At 49.1% G+C, this 14,721-nt stretch overlaps 1 protein-coding gene across 3 annotated transcripts in view; it reads left to right on the top strand.

Annotated features, from left to right (window-relative positions):
• Positions 1-10,782: 10,782 nt before the first annotated feature.
• Positions 10,783-14,721, top strand: part of FAM135B (family with sequence similarity 135 member B) — a 283,395-nt gene continuing 279,456 nt past the window's right edge. Inside the window, exon 1 of one of the 3 annotated variants that reach the window (XM_043601841.1) lies at positions 10,783-11,071. The gene's annotated coding sequence lies outside the window, so the exon portion shown is untranslated. The remainder of the gene's footprint in view (positions 11,072-14,721) is intronic. The other 2 variants (XM_043601840.1, XM_043601839.1) reach the window with 2 other exon arrangements.

Here is a 14,721-nt window from a genome sequence, read left to right as displayed (position 1 = left end):
GCGCCACCCAGGCGCCCCTCTATTCTTTCATCATAAGTATACTCTCCAATCCCCATTACCTGTTTCCCTTATCCTCCCGCCTCCCTTCCCCCTGGTGACCCTGTTCGTTTTCTATAATTTAGAGTCTGCTTCTTGGCTTGTCTTTCTCTCTTTTTCTTTCTTTTTTTTTCTACTTGCTCATTTGTTTTATTTCTTAAATTCCACATATGAGTGAGAGCATATGGTACTTGTCTTTCTCTGACTGACTTTTTTTACTTAGCATTAGACCCCAGCTCCATCCATGTGGTTGCAAACAGCAAGATTTCATTTCTTTTAATGGCGGAATAATATGCCGTGGCACAGTTGACTTTAAAACGGTCGTATAACCTTGATTCTACAGCCAAACAAGGTCTACAGCCAAATAAAGGAAAATCTTATTGAAATCTTATTAATGAGCACAATGAGACAATTTAAGTAAAACATTGGCTGTCTGAAGAGGACAGTATATGCAAACAGATGGTACATTGTGACCTATTGGGGTTTATTCCAGGAATGCAAATTTACATCAATATTATGGAGCACATTAAGGCAACCTACTCTATTAACAGAAGTGAAAAGAAAAATCACATCTTTATCTTAACAGAGAAAAGAATATTTCCTAACATGTCAATTACCATTTGTTATTTTTAAAGTTGAATAATACAAGGGTAGAAGAAAACTCCAGTAAACCGGTAACTTATGAGTTACACTTAAAATAATGGAAGGAAGTATGCAATACTGAATTGTTCAAAAGCAGTCTCTTTAAAAGAAGGTTAAGGCAAGACTTCTCACAGCCATTCCTGTGGCCTATGTTCTGCAGGAGAGCCTTGCCAGGAAAGAGGAATAACTGTATAAAACAGGAAAAGGGGGGCGCCTGGGTGGCGCAGTCGGTTAAGCGTCCCACTTCAACTCAGGTCACGATCTCGCGGTCCGTGAGTTCGAGCCCCGCACCGGGCTCTGGGCTGATGGCTCAGAGCCTGGAGCCTGCTTCGGATTCTGTGTCTCCCGCTCTCTCTGCCCCTCCCCCGTTCATGCACTGTCTCTCTCTGTCTCAAAAATAAATAAACGTTAAAAAAAATAGGAAAAGGAAGAATCATAACTATAATTATTCACAGATTACATGACTTTCTTGTAAAAAAAATTTTTTTAATGTTTATTTATTTGACAGAGGGAGAGAGAGAGAGAGAGAGAGGAAGAGCACGAGCAGGGGAGGGGCAGAGAGAGGGAGACACAGAATCCGAAGGCAACTCCAGGCTCTGAGCTGTCAGCACAGAACCCGATGCGGGGCTCAAACTCAAACTGTGAGATCATGACCTGAGTCGAAGTCTGATGTTTAACTGACTGAACCACCCAGGCACCCCTACACGACTTTCTACATAAGAAACTAAAAGAATATATAGACAAATTATTAGAATTAGTAAGAGAATAGAGATATCTGGCCAATAAAAAACAAGACTACAGTCAATTGCATTTCTGTCTACTGATAGTGAGAAAATGGGGTTTTTTTAAGGGATAAATTTAACTCAGAAACAGAGAGGGGCACCTGAGTGTCTTAGTCATTTGAGCATCCAATTCTTGATTTCAGCGCAGGTTATGATCCCAGAGTTGTAGGATCGAGTCCTGCACTGGGCTCTGTGCTAGACATGGACCTTGCTTAAGATTCTCTCTCTCTCACTCTCCATTCTTCCCCTGCTCTCTCTCTCTTTCTCTAAAAGAAAAATTTTTAAAAAGTAGATAAATTAGTAACAGACACACAAATGGTACCTAGGTCTAAATCTAACAAAATATTCAAGTGACTTAATAAGAAATTATAAAGTTTTATTGCAATAGAAGACTAACATAAATGTATAGTTATTTTCATAAATACGTCGGTTACTCCAAATTGCTCTGTGGATTTAATGCAATTCCAAAAAAAAAAAAAAAAAACCTAAATGGCCTCATTATGAAACTTAACAACACCTAAACTTTAAATGAAGAAAGAAATTTTGGTCCCATTTCTTCCAGACCCCTACAATCTGTGTTGTCATGAATAGTTGCTACATTCCTGAAGAAGAATCAGGTGCCCAACGTTCCTACTAGATCAAAAGTTCAGTGCAAAACTGCAGTATTATAAAGGGTTGCATCGTCTTGTTAAGAGGGAAAGAAAACTATATCAATGGCATGTGTGGACTGCCCAGAGCCAATCCCCTTGCAGATGCAAGTTCATGCACCACGGAGTTGGCCTGGCAGATTACTATGGGGGTAGGGTGGGGACAGGGGCTAGATGAGGAACAGTGCTAGGTAAGTGGATGGAAAGCTTAAATGTAAAAACTAAAGACGTACCATTTAAGAATTAATAGGATAGCAGAGGGTTTTAATGGCCTCAAGAGTGAAGAGTGTGCCCAGAGAGGGTCAAAAAAGAGCAAAGATAAAGAAAAAAGGGTAAATTGGGCATGAGTAACACTATGGAATGTGGATAGATAGGCAAGAACCACAGGTTTTGAGAGCTGCTGATGTCATAAGAATTCCTACAAACCCGTTAAGAAAAAGATAAATGATCCAATAATAATAATCAGCAAATTACAAGCATTTAATTAATTTATTTTTTAATTAAAATTTGTTTTAATGCTTATTTTTGAGACAGGGAGAGAGAGAGATAGAGAGAGAGAGAGAGCACAAACGAGAGACCTGCAGAGGAGCAGAGAGAGAAGGAGAGAGAATTCCCAAGCAGGCTCCATGCTGTCAGCACAGAGTCCAACGTGGGGCTCAACTCACAAACCGTGAGGTCATGACCTAAGCTGAAATCAAGAGTCAGAGGCTTAACTGAGTCACATGGGCACCCCAAAATAACAAGTATTTTAGATAAATGGTCAGTAAGCATCTATAAAGATCTGAACATCATCAGTCATCAGAAATGCGCAAATTAAACCCAGTTCTGAAGGAGATGCCATTTCCAGATCCATCCGATTGGCAAAATCACAGCCTGACCTTACCAGGTGTTGAAAAGATGGGCCGCCGTGGAAACGAGTGTTCCCTGCTGATATAAGCGTAAAATGATGCGCTCACTTTGGAAAACAAGGTGCTACGACTCAGTTAATTGGACTCTGTAACTCAGCAACTGTCTTAAATATAGAGAAAAACTGGCAGGGGTATACCAGGAAATGCACCTGAATGTTCGTGAATATTCCTGTTTATCTGAATATTCATAACATCCTTATTGGAAAGAGGGCACACACACATACACAGGGGAAATGACCCAAGTGTCCCTCAGCAGTAGAATGTCTTCATCCCTTTAGTGGAAACCTGTCCTTAAAGAAAGTCTTATGTAGCGACGAGGACATATGAATTCAGCTACCTGGGCCAATATGATTGACTCTCAGAAGCCTGTGAAGGAGGAAAAACAGGTCTCAGAATACGTATAACTTCATTCCTGTAACGAAAATAACTACACCATGCCCTTTAAGAGCTATATAGGTAGTAACATGTAGAGAAAGCATGGCACTTACTACACAGAATTCAGAGTAACATCTGGTGGGGGCAAGCAAGGGCACGGGATTGGGATTGGGGTCAGAAAAGGACGTACGGTATGAGCAATGTTCTTTTCCTTAACTGGATTGGCTACGCCCACTTCAAATTATTATCTTTTAAGGAACATGTGTGTTCCCACCTTACGTACATGCATAATATATATATGTATATGTATATATTTTTATCTGCTTAATATGAAAAAAAACCCTTAAAACAAATAAGAACTACACTCAATCGAGGGAGAAAACACTGGGATCACATAAGAGTCATATATCGAGCTGAGTTTCATGTTGAACTTGCCCTTTTTCATCAAGGCAGCAAAGGCAAGGAGGGGATGGGATGCAGGTCTGGTGGCCCATGAACTGCCCACATCAGAGGGGGTCTTTGTGGTTTTCTTGGAAATCTTGTCCATTACAGAGAGGAGAAGACTGAGGCTCAGAGAGTCAGAGTGGTTTTCCCAAGGTCACAGAGCTACCTACTTGCAGAGTCGGTGTTAGAAGCAAGGTTTGTGGCTCCCTGACTATATTATTCTAAGCAGGTTATCACCTGGTCACTGAGCCTTTTGTAAACACCACGTAACAGAAATGAGAAGGAAGGTGAGCCACCAGTCACTCGTGTCTAAGGAGCCAACAGAAGACTGTAGGAGTCTGGCAGGAATGGGTCTAAGGTGTACTGGGTGCCCGGTAGGGGCCGGGTCTGTGCTGGGCACGTGCGCACACTGGTTACTGAATGTCTTCGAAGATCCCACAGGGGCAGCGTTCACATCCTATTACACAGAGGAGGAAATGAGTCTCTGAGAAAAAGGGATAGAATGTGCTCAAGATAAATTCTTCTTTATCAGTCGCCAAGGGAAGGTCTTGCTGGAACGGGGCCTGGAGTTTCTGCAGACACGAGCGATACTGAAGTCCCAAACTCTTCGACTGAGACAAGTGAGAACACCCTGGCCAACTCCCAAGGCTGTGTCCTTTATAAAAGGGAGAATTTGTCCCCAAAGTACTAGTGTAGTCATTTAATTTAATGGCTCACCAACTTAAAATGATGGAGATTAATTTTATATATGTAGGGATATCCTTTCTTGCGACGAAGAGTGGTATCATTATTGTCCAACTTAGTAAGGGTGTCGTTAAGCTCACTCTCCACTCAATGATCCCCCCCCCCTTTTTTTTCAAAGTTGCCGATGTTCTAGAAACACAAATGATTTATTTGTTACCAACTAACTTCTTTTCTCGGTAGTGATTCTAGCTTTTCTCAGCAGTAAAGTAATGAGCCTCCTTAAGTGTGAGAAGTCAACATAAATCCTGCACCCAGAACTGCATCAGCCACTCATTATACAGACGTTCCTTACAAGTCCTCAGAGTAGGCTGGAGGAGGTCATGGGGAGGAGGTGACCCCAGGTTGACCCGAGAGCTGGCCCCAGGCAGTCGGAGGCCTGTCCCCCTCCCCTGTGCTGAGAATGTATCTTCTACCCTGTTTCTACCGGGAAGCCGTTTTCAAGGCCTTGAGAAACAATGTGGTGTTGCCAACCTTGGAAGACGTAGTGAATGACCCTCTTAGAGCTTCTCTATAAACTCTGAAGATCCTGGTGGCTGGGGACAGAGATCCCCTGGTCTTTTGGCCAAGACAAGCCTTGCAAGTAAGTCCCCCTGTTATCCAACCTGCCACCTGCCCATCTGGCATTTAGTGGGAAGGGACAGGGATGCTGTTGAACATTCTACAAAGCATAGGGAAGCCCTCATGATGAATCATCTGGTCCCAAATGTCAATAAAGCCGAGGCTGAGAAACATCGTATTAGATGATGATAGTGAGATCCCTATATGATGTGAAAACATAAGCCACACAGATAACAGAAGCCATGTTACTGAACAGTAGTATTTCCTAGTGGCCAAGAGCAGGGACTGACCGTTCACATCTAGGCTTGGCCCCTTATAGCTGTGTCTTTTAGTCAAGGTCTGCCACCTGGCCTCCGTCTCCTCCCAAGAGGGCTCTCGTCGGGTTGATGTAAAGATGAAATGAGCCACTCTATGAAGTGTGAAGGAGCTATAAGAGCTCAGTTGTGCGTCTGCTGCTCTCACCGTCGCACGAGCTGCAAATAAAGCAACAAGAGCAGAATGTGATGAAACAAAAATGTGAAGGCCTGGGCTGATGTGCTCACATGCTGCTAAGGAATCTCCCTCCAAGACCTATCCCAAAGGTGTAACAGAGTCAGCCTCCCCCCGACGCCCCTGCTCACCCCGTGCCAACCAAACTGACCTCAGTTGGTCAAATTGAACGTGGTAACCAAGTACCTGTCACAAGTGCAAAGATGGTTAAAGCAAACTTCTGCTTTTTGGTGGGCAGGGCAAGACAACTACACGAGAGGAAAATCACATCAAAATCTATTCAAGTGAAGTTTTAAAGTGTAGTGAGCACCATCTATATATTCCAGACAGTATGACAGGGGTTGGGTAAAGAAAGATAAAAAGACTCAGGCTCTTCTGTAAATTTCCTTCAGAGTCCTCAGTTTAGCGTGGGAAATACATTTTTTTACATAAGTAATTATACGACGAGGCTCTGAGGGCATTATCCAAGTGTGTGTCAGAGGCTCAGTGGAGGAGGTATGAATGTTAAGGTAGATCTGGGAAGGTTCCATGAGGGGAGGAATACGTAGACACAGGTTTGAAGCATGAGCAGGAATTCGCGGATGTGCCAGACAGTCTGGGGCTTTCTGGAAAGTACAGGCGGTTTCGTATTGCTGGACCAAACAGAGCAGGAATCAGATGTCAGCTGGCTAGGGATGGTAGGCCACGAAGCTTAGAGCTTATTCTGAAGGTCTCGAATCACTCCTCAACAGTCTTCAGAGTCAGTGATAGCACCAGAGTTACCTTTTTTAAAAAATTTATTCATTTATTTAAGTCATCTCTACACCCAACGTGGGGCTTGAACTCACAACCCTGAGATCAAGAGTCATATGCTTCTGACTGAGCCAGTGGGACACCCACAAAGTTGATTTTTAAAAGATCAATAGGATGGGGGCCCCTGGGTGGCTCAGGCCGTTGAGCGCCCAACTCTTGATTTCTGTTGAGGTCAGGATCCTAGGGTCGTGGGATTGAGCCCTGTGTCGGGCTCCACGCTGACCATGGAGTCAGCTTAAGATTCTCTCTCTAGGGGCACTTGGGTGGCTCAGTTGGTTGAGCATCTGACTTTGGCTCAGGTTATGATCTCACAGTTGGTGGGTTCGGGCTCTGTGCTGACCGCTCTTCCGATTCTGTGTCTCTCTCCCTCTCTCTCTCTCTCTCTCTCTCTCTGCCCCTCCCCCGCTCACACTCTGTCTCTCTCCCTCTCTCTCAAAACCAAATAAATGTTAAAAAAAAAAAGATTCTGTCTCCCCCCACTCAAGCTTGCTCTCTCTCTTACTCTAAAAAGAAAAAAAAACATCAGTAGGATGTGTGTGACAGACGGGTTCCTGGGGACATCGGAATTAGGGGGATCAGTTGGGAAATAACTGTGGTATTTCAGATAAGAAATTGGGTGGTCCCAGGCCAAGGTGGTGGCACAGGGGTGGACAGAAAGTGTGATGGATAATCCAGCATCTCAAGCACCTCCTCTATTTCATCAACTTGTTCCAACATTAAAAAAATAACAGCTCAGGGATATGCATACATAGCCCCTACTCCACAAGAGGTCCGGTGTTAGGTTTTAATCCATTTAATCTTCATAGTAAATCTGTGACATGTATTGTGTTATCATCCTTGTTTTCCGGAAGGGGACCTTGAGATACAATTAGCTTAAGCTGTATTGTAAAGGGTACATAGCAAGGGAATAGCAAAGCCAGATTTCAAGGCCAGGCAAGCTGCCCCCGTCTATGTTCTAGTGGCAGGAAGCGAAGTTTCCCTCTCTTGGGGATCTCTCTCCTCTCAAGTTGTTGTAAAACAGTGGGGGCTTACACAGTCCCCGTGGGAGGTTACTCCAACATACTCCCATCCTGTGGAGCTCCCTGAGTCTGATGAGTATTTCGTGACAGTTGCTTCTTGTTACCACAGGATGTCACCATTGAAAACCTGTCTTCTAAGACAGTGTGAGAAAATGCTGGTCCCTCTGCTGTGATTTTTTACTCATCTTGAATGGGCTCCAGCCCCTGTGAGGGAGAGCAAGCTCAATCCTATAGAATCAAACTTGGCCAGGAGGATCCCATGCTTCTTAGCTGTCTGTCTCAATGCTCAGCTCTTTCAAATGGGGTGTCACCTTCTGGCTGCACCGGAAGCCTGGGCTTACATCAGGCACTGCGTCTGTCCCAGAATCCCTGTCCTCGAGTCCGATCTGCCGCTGCTCATCTCAGAACATAAGACTAAGATTCTACCCATTTCCTTAGACACCATCACTCACAGAGTCCTGTTGAAGAAGATTTAAAAAAAACAAACACAAAACTGTCCCAGAGTCCTGTTATAGATGACTCTGAGAGCTATTTACGTGGCGGAATTGACAGAAGTTGGTATTTAATTAGATGTGTGGGAGATGAGGTGGGTAGAGAGAATGAGACAGGGGACCAGGGAGCCCAGGATGACGTTGAGTTTCTGGCTCGTTTCTGGCTAGTGGGTCGTTCCCTGAGAGGGAGGGGGACGGCAGTGGAGGGCTATTTCCTGGGCTCGCCATGGGGATTTCCCTTCCAAACCTCCAGTGGCCCCCTAGTTGCCGAGAGCCTCACACTGTGGGTCTGAGATTGTACCAGTTTGGAGTGAGGCATTGCACGGAGCTTGTCCATGAGGGGGGCAGTGGTGAGGGACTCTCTGGGTCCAGAGGGCATCACTCCAGCTAGACAATTGATGGGTGTCATGTTGGCCACCATGGCCCATGGCCACCATCACTGTCATCGTGGGGAAGACCCTGGGGCCTGACACATAGCGAACATCTTTACAGTGCCCTAGTCCTGGCACTGGTGACCGTGGGCTTCTGGAGACCTCATATCCTGTCTCTGTGCCCTCCTCTCTCCTCACCTCCAGTCCATGAGCATAGCAGGACTGAAGAGCCAGGCGTAATGGTAATAAGTCATCATACTATTGTGCCCAATAGGAATTGGGGCAGTGGGAGGGGTGGGCCTGGGGCCACATCCGTTTGGGACATGTTGCACACTGCATCTGAAGTCCTCTCCAGGTTCATTAAGCTTCTAGATACAGATGGTAACACATCATGCATGTGTGTAATTTATTTTTGGTTCAAAAATTTAAGTTTCATAAAGGCGCAATTGAAAGTCTTTCTCTCGCCCAGACTTTGTCCGCGGGGTTCTCCACCCACCCCAGCCCCACAGCTAATAAGGTCTACTTTACACGTTTCTTACATAACCTTCTGACGTTTTTTTTTTTTTAACGTTTATTTATTTCTGAGACAGAGAGAGACAGAGCATGAATGGGGGGAGGGTCAGAGAGAGGGAGACACAGAATCGGAAGCAGGCTCCAGGCTCCGAGCTGTCAGCACAGAGCCCCACGCGGGGCTCGAACTCGTGAACCACGAGATCATGACCTGAGCCGAAGTCGGACACTTAACGGACTGAGCCACCCAGGCCCCCTCTTCTGACGTATTTTTATGCCCAAACAAGCAAATTCAAATATGCATTTGTGTCCCCCCGCCCCCCCGCTTCTTTCCCAAGAGTTTTCTTATTCCAAACACTGTTCCACACTTTGCTTTTTCGTGTAATAATAATATATCCTGGAGATCTTCTATTGGGGCAATTGAAACACATCAGGCTACAAGCCAACCTTGTGCTGCAGGCATATCTGCGCTGCTGGGGACCAGCAAATGCAGAGCGAAACGCTGGGGACTTGTACTCACATTCAAAAATAAGGCTGCATAACAATGCAATGTTTATGGCAAAATAAATGGCACATTATTTTGATCACATTTTAAAGGCAAAAAAATCCTGAGAGAAAAGAATCCATATTCTCCTTGGAGAGAGATAAATATTCATTTATTTGCCATACGGCAAATGTTTACTGAGCACATATGTTGTCCAAGGCTCGGGTGGGTGCTGCGGGAAGGACACGCAAGGTAGACAGAAGGCCCTCTGGCCTCTGGCCAGGGCGGCAGGGCCCTCTCTCGGTGATACCCACCTCACCCTCACCGCATGCTCTTCAACCAAGGGTGACTTTCCCAAATTGGGGACCCAGCCTTTCTCCTGCTTAAGCTCCTTCAATGGCTCCCTGTGGTCATCAGGGTCGAATTCCAGCCCCCTCACTTGGCTCTCAAGGCCCCTGACGTGCAGCCCTGAACCTCCCCTGGCCAGCTCTGCTCCCGCCGTCCTGGATCGCGAGTGTGGATAAAAACCGGTGCCGGCTGGCTTGCCTCCAGGCCTTCGCACGCTCGGGTCCTCTCCTTCTGGACGGAGCGTCCCCAGACTTCACTTTCCCCTGCTTCCTCTTGTCCCTTCTCGCAGGCATTTTGTCCCGTCTTGCAGGCATTACCGCCCTCCAACCCGCAACGGGAGGAGCCGCGAGTCACCGCGGCTGCTGGGTTTACAAGCTGTGGTCCCTGCTGGGACGTGAGCCGGCGCAGCCCACTCTGCGGGACTGCGCCCTGTCCCCCCGTCGGGGGCCGGTGCCTCCTGTGTACAACGCGAGGGCCACGAGCCCTTCCTAACAGGGCGGGCGAGAACTGGGGGCCTCCGGGTGTGCAGCACCTGGCGAGGGGTGCTCGGTACATGGCAGCTGGTCCAAACCTCCTCCTGCCACTCCTCCTCCTCCGGCCCCGGGGGCCACGTCTCACGGAGGTCTGAACCCCCGACGGCCAGCAGGGCGCAGGTGGGCAGCACCCCTGGGCTCGTCGGTGGGTCGATGGCCCCGCTGACCTGGGGGGGGGGGTGGGAGGCAGAGCTCGTTCGGGGCTCTAGCCCCTCCCGGGCCGCTCCCCCGGGGCCGCTCCTCCCCGTGGAACGGGCGATCCCCCCCCCCTCCCCGGGGGTTCCGGGAAGGGCCCGGCCACGCGGGAGGGCGCCTCCCGAGCGCTCACTGAGCATGCTCGGGCCCGCGGGCGGCGGGGGCGGGCGGCGAGGCGGGCGCCCCCCACAGGCCGGCGGGCGGCGAGCCCGGCGCCGGCTCGCGCGCACGGGCCCGGGGCGGGGCGCGGGGTCGGGGGCGAGCGGGCGGGGGCGGGGCGCGGGGTCGGGGGCGAGCGGGCGGGGGCGGGGCGGGAGCGCGGGCGCCGCGGAGAGCCGAGCCGCCGGGCGCCAGCGCAGCCGCGCCGCGTCCTCCTCCGCAGTGGTGGCGGCCGGCCCCGGCCCGGTGCCCAGCCTCGCCGCCCGGGCCGGCTCCCGGGGCTGCCCGGAGGGCCGCGGCCGGGCAGCTGTTGCGCCGCGAGGGGGCAGCTGCGGAGTTCCATAACCATAGCAACCGCATCAGCACCGCGGCGGCGGCGCGGGCAGCAGCGCTCGCTCCTCCTCCAGGCAGCCTCGCCGCGGGCACCGGAGACCCAGCTCGCGGCCGCCCGGACCCCGCGGAGCGCCCACCGCCGCTGCGGAGAGCCGGCAGGGAGCGAGCCGGCGCGGCCCGGAGCCGAGGGGAGCCCTGCAGCGGGAGACAGGTAGGTGAGCGCGCTCGGGGTCGGCGGCTGCAAACTCTCTCCTCGGTGGCAGTGACGTTTCTGGAAGCGTGGTCGCTAGTTGGATGGCTTTCTGTTACTTAACAGGGATTCCGCCGCGAAATGTGGTTTGTCTCCTTCGGTCTCCCCCTCGGTCGGACCGTCCTCTGGTCTCCAGGCACATCTGGGCAGGTCTGAGAGGGCAGGAGGGGAGATGTGGGGTGACAGGCGGGGAGATCCGCTGGGTCAGTGAGGGGGTCCCCGCGGAAGTCCCACACGGAGGCTGAGGGAGCACATCCAGACCCTGGTGCAGGCAGGTCCTCTGAGCCCGTGAACCGCCCCCCCTCTACCCCCCCCCCCCCCCCGCCCCCGGGGCAGGTTCGGGAGAAGCCCGTGTTGGGGTGAAGCGGGCAGTGGTAGCGATGCTCTGTGATCCGGGCTGACCCAGAGACCTCTTCTCCCTGTGGCTTGGCTGGGGACAGGGGTGTGGGGGGTGGGGGGGGGCACTGCAGCTCGGCTATGACATGGAAAGGGACCAGAGCGCACACCAGCTCCTGATCTGTAAAGTCGCCTTCAAGCCCAGCAACCGGAGGGGACATTTGGACAAGGGAAGTAGTAACTATTATTGTTTCGGGACCCAGGGGTGTCCCTGGAGTTCATCATGTTATTGCCTTTGACTGTTGGGGGTGGGGGGGGGACTAGATAGAAAATTATAAGTGAGCAATCAAAATGCCCCCTCCCTGCCTCCTCACCTCATTTCTATCCCCCACCTCCACCCACCCCCACTATTGTCAGCAAAACAAAGCTGACATCGAGGATAATAACACTCTTTGTCCCCCTGGCCACCCAGGGCTCTAGCCATTGGCAGACTATCCCACTTGGAGACAGAATTTCGCTTCAGTTCTCTGTTTGAACTAGGGAAGCATTGGTTTTTCTTCAGGTTCTGATGCTCCTGCTATTAAGAGATGTGCCAGAGCTGAGAAGCACCTGTCCACATGGAGGGAGGGACTGTTAACCACATGTGCGGGCTAGAGAGAGGGGCAGAGGTTTGGGCAAAGATTCCAGGCCCCGTTCCGTGGGGGCCAGGACCCCAGAAGAACATAGAGAAGGGAGATAAAGTTAGGTGAATAATTTGGATCTACAGGCTCTTGCATATGGGTAAGTGGGTCTCTGGGTAATTTCCAGGATGGACAGCCACTGACTTTTGTAGGGCTTTCTCTTTTTATCCTAGCCTCAGGGGACAGTGGTAAGTCCCAGTTAAAAGGCCATGTTCTTTAATTGGGCTTTTAATTTATGCTGTAGTTATGTTGCCCGAGGGGATGTGATTTGACCAGCATTTCAGCTGGGATTCATGTCGTAATGAGGATGGTTTTATTGTATTCCAGGCAGATGGTAAGGTGTAGAGAAAAGAGGACAAGATCTGGAGTCAGAAGACATGGTTTTGAGCTCTCTTTCCACCATACACTCGCTGTGTGACCTTGAGGTGCTCCTCTCTCTCATCTATAGAATGGGAATACTAAATTCTTGCACCTTGCCAGGCTCTTGTGACCATTGGGTGGGGTGATGGAAGGGATGGGTGGAGAAAGGCTTTTCGAAACCTAACACGCCGTGCAAATAAAAAGGATCGTCATCATCTTCCGAAGAAACTCCCTTGTTCAGATCAGCAAATCATTAAACGTGAAATGGGGGCAGAAATATTGGTCAGTGACTCACAGTTGAAATGCTGTAGTGTGGTCCAGGATACGCTCAGGGAGATACAAAGAGGGTCTTATCAGGGTCAGCACAGCATGTGATCCCTGTTTACAGATGTTGAAAGTCAAGAGCTTTGCCATCCAGTGCAGTACGCTCGTTTGGGAACACCGAGGTCTGCTCACCCCAGAGTTGGACGAAGCGTTCCCACAGTGTCAACAGGGATTTGCACATAATAGGGACTCATTTAAACGCCGGTTGGATGGATACGTTGGGCAGAGCTCCTCGTGGGCAAGATTTAACCTTCACACAGCTCTGCTCCATAATGGCACATATTTACCGAATGTTTGTCCAATTTGACTGAACGCTTTCTGCTTGACGTCATTGGTGAGGGAACCATAATTTTCTGGAAGGAGCCAGGACTGCCTTCTACCATTGTCTGCTCTTTTAAACCCCTCCTTTTGGTCACGCTGGCCTCTCTGCCTGGAACGACCATTTCCCACTTCGTCTTCCCTCTGCGACCCAATTCCAATGCCCCTCCTGATGGGAAGCCTTCCTGCTCTCTTCTCTGCGCCCCCACGGCACTTTGGGCCTGCTCTCTGTCAGCCTGTGCTGTGTCACATGGTCATTGCTTGCCCATATGTCTGCCGTCTCTAGAGTTCATGCTTCCTGAGGGTGGGAACCTTGCCTTATTCTACCATGGTTGGGGCCCCAGCACCTGGCATACAACTGCCCCGGTGAGCAGTTGAGTAAGTGAAGGAGCCTTATCTTCAACATGACCACATGCCCAGGAAGAGGCTTGCACCAGGGCTGCCCCGGCCACATTCTCCCCGTCTCAGTATGTGCAGCAAGCCTGAAGGATGCTTGCTGGGTTGTTGTGCATTATTAGGGTCAGCCCACTGAAGCACAGTGAAGGAGAACAGAAACACATATTTTGCCTTAAAATGCTCATTTTTTTTTTCAAGTGGGTACTTTAGAATAACTGTAATCTACTGTTGAATGGCCTTCATATAACATTTGCTGAAAACAAACTCAAAATGTATTTGTCTCCTTTCAATTTCTTTCCTTGATTTCTAGTATTATGGAAAGGGACATAGACTGGATCAAGAAAGGCTAGATTTGAATCCGGTTGTAAGGGACCCAGACATAGGACACTTGATCTCCTCATGCCTCAGTTTCCTCACTTGCAAATTGAGGATGATATTACCCATCTAACAGGGATGCTGAGAGTTTGGAGTGAATGGATAGGTGTGCGGTAAAAGCAGTTCATAAACTATAAAATACTATACTCAATACATTATTTATCTTCCTTAAATTTTGTTGTTGTTGTTGTTCTGGGAAATGAGCAAAATCTCTATGTCTGATTACATAGCACCAGACGAGATGGGCTGGAAATTCTGGCTCTTCCACTTGTGAGCTCTGTGTGACCTTCAGTAAGTCGTTTTGTCCCCATCAGCCCTTTGCCATATCTGCATAGCATTATAATAACGGCTACCTTTCAAGATGGATCGGGAAGATGTACAGTAAGGGAAGTGCCATGATATCTGTAATTTTCAAATGATAGATATAATTGCCAATCATAGAAGGTTTCAGAAGTTTTTGAAATGCCCCTGATGCATTTCCTCCTTGTATTTTGCCTACCTTTCTTACAGAGAGAGAAAGGGAAGGAGAGAGGGAGGGAGAGAGAGAGAGAGAGAGAGAGAGAGAGAGAGAGAGAATACTAATATACCCAGAGCTGTGTTTTTCATGCAAGATACCATGGGGGAATAGAATAAGCTAAAGATTTAGATTTGCAGACTGAGCCCTCGTTCTAGCTCTGATACTAACGGCATATGGACCGTCGCTCTGTGCCTCACCTCAGTTTCTGGGCCTCAGTTTCTTCATCTGTAAATGGACTGGATGATTTCCATGGCTCCATCTGGCTCTGCTTTTTCAGTGTTTCCATATCCTAGTCTACGTTTCTC

The sequence above is a fragment of the Prionailurus bengalensis genome, chromosome F2, assembly GCF_016509475.1.
Source record: "Prionailurus bengalensis isolate Pbe53 chromosome F2, Fcat_Pben_1.1_paternal_pri, whole genome shotgun sequence".
Lineage (NCBI taxonomy): Eukaryota > Metazoa > Chordata > Mammalia > Carnivora > Felidae > Prionailurus > Prionailurus bengalensis.
This window is presented reverse-complemented; position numbering and strand designations above follow the sequence as displayed.